Source organism: Mustela nivalis (assembly GCF_964662115.1).
Source record: "Mustela nivalis genome assembly, chromosome: 18".
Taxonomy (NCBI): domain Eukaryota; kingdom Metazoa; phylum Chordata; class Mammalia; order Carnivora; family Mustelidae; genus Mustela; species Mustela nivalis.
In genome coordinates, this window is record NC_139037.1 from 4572968 (window position 1) to 4579873 (window position 6906).

Genomic DNA, 6906 nt, shown 5'->3' on the forward strand with positions numbered 1-6906 from the left:
CGTGGCTGTTTCCTCAGGCAACTGGCCTTCAGGCTTACGTGCTTTCTAGAAGTCTCTGCCTTATCATCAACTCAGGTGTGGTTGAAAGGAGTTTGTCACCGGAAAACAAGACCCCTTTATTAAGCTTAGCTATTAGGAAATCCCAAGGTTTTTAGGAGCTTTGTCCCTGAAAAAGGATGAAGACCAGATACAGATTTTGTACAAATCACGGTAGCATGGCCGAGGTCACGCTCTGACGCACTTGGGAACCCAGCGAGTGGCTCACAGTCTGGTTGTTCACACTTCCCTGGCAGAGTCTGCAGGGCAAGTTGGTGTTCACCTAATTACAATTCTCAGAGACAGGACACCTGTGTGGCTCAGCGGGCTCAGCGTCTGATTTTTTTTTTTTTTTTTAAGATTTATTAGAGAGGGAGAGAGCAAAAGCAGAGGGAGCCGGAGAAGCAGGCTCCCCACAGACCAGGCAGCCCCACGCGGGACTCGACTCCAGGACTCTGGGATCACGACCTTGAGCCGAAGGCAGACGCTGAACTTACGGAGCCACTCAGGCATCCCAGGGCTGACTCTTGATTTCGGCTTAGGTCATCGTTTCAGGGCTGTGAGATGGATCCTGTGTTGGGCTCCGCGCTGGGTGTGAAGCCTGCTTAAGGTTCTCCCTCCGCCCCTTCCGGCCCCCCTCCCCCCAGTTGCCCTCGAGAAGGTCGGAGGGAGAACGGGATCCCAGGCGGCCAGTAAAGTCACGCGGGAACGGTGCAGCCGAGGTGGTGGTGGTCGGACAGGGGAGGGGCTCACTGGAGACATTCTTTGAGCCTTGTTGTTTGAAAGTTTTCATAATAAAGTGCTGGGGAGGATGAATTCTTAATTCAAATTTAATATTTCTCTTTCTTTTGCAATGCTCGGTTTTTCTTCAGCTTCTCTCTGCTTATTAAACTTGCCAGCACCACAGCAATTACTTCCTGCAAACAAGTTGTCAGAAGGCTTAAATGAATTTTAGACCTAATTTAATTCCCAATTTACTTGCTTATGAAAAAAAAAATCTTAATTTCTCCAAACCAAATCAACCCTGGGTATCCCAGTTATAAATTCCTTTAAAAAGTCGGTTGTATGGGAGAAGGTGGGGTGGGATTATGGACATTGGGCAGGGTATGTGCTTTGGTGAGTGCTGTGAAGTGTGTAAACCTGGCGATGCACAGACCTGTACCCCTGGGGATAAAAATATATGTTTATAAAAAATAAAAAATTAAAAAAAAAAAAGGTCGGTTGTAAAAGGCAAACAAAGCCAGACGGTGTGAACATGTTCCTGACGACTGGGAGAAGAAGGGCTGTGAGAGCTTCGGAGACTGCTGGCAGATCCCAGGCCGAGGTCAAGGGGAGCCTGGGAGTGTGTCCGGATGCAAGGGGGCGCTTGTGTTCTGCTCTGGAAGCAGAGACTCACTGGGCCCCGTGACTGCTGCTCTGGAACAGAGACTCACTGGGCCCCGTGACTGCTGCTCTGGAAGCAGAGACTCACTGGGCCCCGTGACTGCTGCTCTGGAGCAGAGACTCACTGGGCCCCGTGACGCCTGGATGGGGACGTGAACTCCACTCTGACCACTTTCCGGAATGTCACGTCACGAAGCAAACCAGCAGGGAGAAGCTGGAGAAAGGCGCTCTGTTCCAGATGTGGCAATACACAGAAGCATCGCAAATGGTCCCAAGACTCCAACAAACAGAAGGGGAATCGGGGTGCCCCAAGGGTGCCCCAGCCCATAACCTCACACGGCCTGCCAGCCTGACTGAGCCAGGGGCGCGCCTCCAGCCACCCTGGGCCAATGACGGCCTCTCCTTTACATTTCTAGGTTGGTGGCCCTGGGGATCTGGGCAGGCAGGGGAAACTGAGGTTGGAGACGTGTTGAGCTTTGAATCCCCAGGACCAGTGAATGTGACCTTATTGGGAAGTAAGGTCTTGGCAGATAGACTCGGTAAGATGAGATCACAGTGGGTCAGTGTGGGCTGATCCGAGGACTTGTGTCTTTGTAAGAACAGACTTTTAATGTGAACAGAGAGGCTCGGAGATAGTATCCTGTAAGGACGCAGAGACACAGAGGAAGAAGAGGCCACAGGACGATGAGGCAGAGACTGGGGCAAAGCAGCCACAAACCAGGGGACCCCAGGACTGCGGCCGCTCTCTCCCCGCAGGCCAGCCGCCTCAGGGCCTCAGGACGAGGCTCTGAGTTCTCAGCTCCATCTGAGCCAGGCCAGGGAAAGGGAAAAGAGTCAGTATGGCCCGCACCTGTGCCTTTGCTAGGAAAGCAAAATCTGGGCAGGTTTGCAGTGACTTCTCACAGAGAACACCGTCAACCGGCCACTTCCAGTGGCCAGGGAAGCTGCAGGAGAGACCATTTAGGTCCCCTAAATGCTGGAGACTATCAGCTCCTGAGACTGGCAGAACCCATGACCCGCGGAGCTGGGAGCATGCCTTCTCCTGCCGCTCAGCTCTGCAGGCTAGGGGTGCCGGGCCAAGTGTCAGCGGGTCTCGTTCATTTTTCGAGGCCGGGAGGGAAGTTCTGTTTGCTGCCTCTAGCCCAGCTTCCATAGGCGGCTGGCCATCCTTGGTGCTCCGGGCCATGGAGACCCCTCACTCCAGGCTTTGCCTCGGTTGCCACACGCTGCTTTCCCTGTGGCGGTCTCGGTGCCTCTTCTGGAAAGGACCCAGTCATTGGATTTGAGACCATCGTAATGCAGCATGACCTTGCCTTAACCTGACGGCATCTGCAGACTTTCCACCGAAGGTCACCTTCGCAGCTACCTGGTGTTAACTTGGATATATCTTCTGGGGACACACAAGTTACCCCATAACAGACGTGGATGGAGAGAAAAGGTTTGGGAGTGGTGCTGGGCTGGACCCCCAACATGATGCTTGGGGAAGTGGGCCAGGGAGAGGGAGAGGGGGCAGCCCGGCAGGGGAACCGCGCAGCCGGCCTGGGGTCCGGACCAAGTGAAACTTGATTCCTAAAGCATCTGAGGGCTGCCAACCTCTGGTCTCCTCCTCTTACAAGGTCTGTAAATATCCGTACCATTTAAGCCATCTTAGTCACTGCCTGCAACTGAAGGCATTCTAATGCCTTTTGTTATTGAAATAAAATATGTGACCATAAGTACTGGCACTTGGCGCCTTCATTTTGGGCTTAAACGTTAAATGCTTTCCTTTCCACCAATAAGAAGGAAAAACGTCACGCATTACTTCCTTTAGGACGGCTAACTCAAAAGATAAACGAGAAACTTACTCCTTTTTCCAAATGGCAAAGGGGAGTTCTTTTTAAGGACCTGAAACCCTCCAAAAGTTCTTTTAAAATGTAATTTCACAGATCTCTTTGCTGTTATTAGTAAAATCTTGTTACTTTCACAAGTTAAACTGTATATCGATACATCGCCCTTGGACAGAATTCTCAACTCCCAGGCTTACCTGCTCCGGGAATGGGAAAAAAACCGTGTCCAGACTGAAAGCATGCACTTTCACGAAAATTAAGGTAAATGACCAATAAATGATGACTTTTTAATAAATAATCTCCTTATTGGATAACTTCTCCTGCTAGTGAAATATTTACCATGCTCTCTAAAACCTTCTTAATCAGCTGAAATGCTCAGGAAGCTTTAAATGACTGGCTATCCTTTTGCGGCTTAAAGAGTTGAAATGATTTTTTACTGAAGTACATTTTAATAAGAAGCAAATTGATTTAAAGTGATTCGAGCTTTTGTGGCGTGAGGGCTCTTCATGCTCAGCTCTGTGGGCTGGAGGGCCCTCTGCTCATTTCACGGGGCTGCAAAGGTCACCCTCGGCCTTGGTGCCCGTGCGTGTTTGGCGGAAATTAAGAATCAATTCCTTGTAAATTACCTTCGGACTGACCCAGGCGTGAGCACCGCCTCCTGAGATCCTCCTCCGGGCTTTTTCGGTGTTTTCCTGTGTGGGAAATGACACAGAGGGACAATTACCTGGGGTACTGAAGGACAACGGGGATCGCCAGCCCCCCCCACACCCGCCCCAACCCTGTGGGTACTGGATCGCAGTTTACAGAAGAAGCGGGGAATCTGCAAGGTGATCAGTGCCCCAAGGGGCACTGTTGACTAGTCTGACCCCCAAAGCCAAAGCTGACACCGAGAGGCCCTGGTTCTCACACATAGATGAGATAGGAACCTCTTGGAGAGTGTGTTAAAACTCAGGCCACCCGGCCCCACTCCCAGGGTCTCGGATTCAGTGGGGCTCGGCAGGGCCTGGGAAACTGCATTTCTAACAAGCTCCCGGGAGATGCTGATGCTACCAGCCTGGGGACCCCATTTTAGGAGCCCCATCCTCAGAACCAACTATGGAAAGAGAGGATCCGTAGAATGCAGAAGAATGAATATTGTTAACGCTTTCATGACCAAAGCAGATGCCATTACAAATCTTTCTGAAGAACCAACCCAGTACAGGGTCCTCTGAGGCAGTGATAAAATCCCAAGCAGTTGTTAGTTCCCAAGGAAGAAAAATGCTTCACACCGCAATGGTGTTCGGTATGTCACCGAGCAGGTAAGCTACGCCATCAGGTTAGTTTCCGAGTGTTTGCCCAGTTTATTACGTCCCTTAGTACAAAAGAGATCCTTTAGCCACGAACTTACCGAACAGGAATTTGTTAGAGCATTGCTAGTCAATTTTCTTTCCCCCAAATTGTTCCGGAACACAGATAAGCTTGAATAAACCGGAGAAATTTCTGGCAGGGTTCGTGGTGAGGAACATTTTCTCAGTCAGTGGCTCAGCTGCATGAGGAAGGTCCCACAGTGTCTGCCCTTTGTGGCTGGGAAGACCAAGTTGGGTGACAGATCCTCGTTAAGTCTTGTCTGCCTTGGGGAACTGAAATTGACCCTGACTACATTTCCCTGTGATGACGCCAGCAAAATGTATGTGTTGTGTGACTAACCTTTCGGAAAAGGGGTCCTGGTAGGAGGTCTGGCCCCCAGTACACACTGTGGCCACCCTAACCTTTTTTTCTTAAGGCCGCTAGCAAGATGGCTTGATTTTGACGGCTGGCTTCAGAAGAGCCGGTCTCCCAAGATTCTCGCTATAGGCACAGTGAGCCTGGATTCAGAATGAGGAACATCTGAGTCGGGTGCACCCCAGAGACTGCTTTCTCTGTCAGATATGATCTTACAGTACTTCTAGCTTTATGATGTGTGTGCCAGGCCAGTCCCTCGCTCCTGCTGCCTGAAGAACTGGGGCCCAACCTTGCTCTCGATAGATTCTGCCGCAGGATCAGGCAGGTGGCCTTCTAGTTATTTCTGCGAGAGGGGATCATTCGAAGGAACAACCATAATGTATCACCAGGAATGGCTCTTTTGATGATTATCCACAGCCCATCTCAATTAACTGGGGTTTCTTCTGCATTGCATGCCTTTAATTTTAAGGTATTTGATAGTTCAATTTTCTTTCTGGTAATACTCACTGGGTTTTGATTTCAATTTCTAAAGACCTGTCAGAGGTAAGAGGTAATGGAAAGGCATGGTTTAGGAATGGATTATTTGAGGGCTGTTGAGAAGGAGAAAAGCTCCCTCTGGAAAACCTTTGATAACGTCAACAACCTCTGAGGATCCCCTCGAGGTGGTGTCTGAGGAGCCCGGATGCTGTGGGCAGGGCAGTGACCTAAGCCTGAAGTTGAATTTGGAAGCAAGACATCAGCTGTCCGGACATCTTTCTGATGGCACTGGAGCAAAAGTGAATGGAACCGAATGCCTCGTAACTTGCACCAGCCTCGGCTTGCCAGGTCGGCCTGGCAGGTGGGCAGGAAGGCGCTTGGCAGAATCCCATCTGGTTTGCTTGGGGAATGACCTTACCCGATGAGCAGCACTAGACAGATCTTCTGGAATGCAGCCCTCGACCGTGGTGCACAGGGGAGCGGAGCACCAAGCCTGCTGGCCGGGGCTACCTGCAGGGACTGGGGCCGCGTGGGTCTGGGTGCTGCCTGGTCATACGGTTTTGAAATGCTGCCCAGGGGACTTCCCTGCACAGCGCAGCAAGGTTGAGAGCAAACCAAGTACCCAGTTAACCGACCTTAGTGGTACAGCTCATAATCTGGAAGCTGCATCTGAGAGGTTGGTGACACACGAGGGGCCGTCCACCCGAGGGCCACCCTTGGCTTTCTGGTCGAATCCTGGCTTTGATCTTTACCTCCTCCCCTCCTCCCCTCGTCCAGGCCACAAGTCGGACATGAATGGGTCAAGCTTGGGTTTCTCCACCTTGCCACTGTAGACCCAGGGGGCTGGCTGAGGCTCGGTGGTGGGGACCGGCCTATGCACTGGAGGCTGCGAGCTCCATCCTGTTCCCCGCCCACCAGATGCTGGTCGTGGCCCCAATCCCCAAGTCATGAGAAAGGACAGACAAGAATCACGGAGTTCAGCCCAGCACGCGGGGCCTGCTGCTGTGCCAAAGATGGTTTCAGACACAGGCATTTAGGGATGCGCCGTGAGGGAGGAACACCTTTGCGGAAAACATGTTTTCCATCTTAAAGACACGGAGAAAGGTGTTCTCTTTCCGTGGGACGTACGGGGATGGTACAAATCTGGGTCGTGGATGGTCTGGCGGAGGGGTGGCACTCACGCTCCCCAGAGCTGCCCTTCCTGCGGACTTGGTGCCTCACGAAGCCATACCAGCCCTGACGGCTTAGGAGGCTGTGCTTTCTGTTCTAGGCAGCAAAGTGCTTCTAAACACTTGACCCTGAACGCGGGCTATTCTTAATTACTGGGTAATGATAGCGCTCCTCTTCAGAAGACAGACGTTTTGCTGCTGTGCAATATCAATTATCGGGGCAAACGTATCCACAAAGTAGGAAACTATAAACATGCCATAAAGATCACCACCAGGAAGCGGGGGTGCAGCCATGGGACATTCACGTATGTGGT